Here is a 1,193-nt window from a genome sequence, read left to right on the forward strand (position 1 = left end):
GTGTCATGCTGCCAGCCCAGCCACTAACTCATGTCATGATTTACACTGAGACGCAGAGATGCCTGCCACCACCACACTCGATTAACGTTCTTTGACCTTTAAGTGCAAAGTGACTGAAACTTTATATGTATTTATGGTAACATGGGCTTTTGCTGACAGAAGTGTTGTATGACTATAACTGAAGCAGCTACCCAGCCTCCCAGCTCAGATTGCAGCTGTGACCAGAACTCGAAGAGAATGATCCTTCTGCTTGTATCACTGAGAGGCTTCCAGCCTTTACCCAGAGGTGCCAACACCATCCAGTGCTTATCTTGTATTGCTCTAGGGGCTCTTTTCACTTGGACCAGTGTAAATCACCTAAATTTGTTCACAGAGGTTGTGAAATATCTTAGTGGTCAGGTAGGAAATCCAGAGTAGCTTCATCAGAGGCACCAAGGAGTCAATCCACCATAGGTGTGTAACAACTAAACAGTTTCCGCTTTTGTCTTAACAGTATCTCCCTCCTTTTGTTTACCCTCAAACCTCCCTTGATGTTTACAAGGGCATTTTTCCCTTACTCTCCCTTAGCTGCACCCCTAAGATGGCTTCACCCCCAAGACTGCAGCATTCAGGAACAGCAGCAATCCTCTCCCTCATAGCATTCAGGGCTACCCCTCTCCTCAAAACCACCAAAAAAGCACCAAAGCTGATTCTCCTACAGCTTTAAAGAATATATAGGTGTGGTTTTAGACCAAAATGGGGCTATCACACTGTGCTGTCTTCTAGAAGATCCAGCTCCCCCCACAATGGAGGCCTAACTTCTGCACAGAGTGCATTCAGAAAACTATTACCACATTAACATTGCACCATTAGAGCTGGTGGGATGCTGCGCCACAGAAATAGGACTGTGGCCCTTACATAATTCCATGACAAAACGTGTCCAATGCCTGCTTGTCTACTAACCTCCAAGCCCTTGTCTGCAGCTGCAGAACGCACCTCTCTCACACATAGTGCCAGAAGCAAATACAGCCCACAGGAGGGAAAAGTCTGGGAAGTTTTTCTCTTTGGAGAGGCTCAGCTTCTTGATGTTAAGGAGTAGGCAGGCTGGGATTACAAGCTGAGGCCCTACAGAGCACGCTAGAGATGTTCTGACCGTTGGGGAGAGGGTGCCGGGTGGCTCCGGGGTGTCGGTGCCCCCGGCCGCGGTCTGAGGT

The sequence above is a fragment of the Athene cunicularia genome (genome assembly GCF_003259725.1).
Source record: "Athene cunicularia isolate RWA chromosome 12 unlocalized genomic scaffold, athCun1 chr12_part1, whole genome shotgun sequence".
NCBI classification, from domain to species: Eukaryota; Metazoa; Chordata; class Aves; order Strigiformes; family Strigidae; genus Athene; species Athene cunicularia.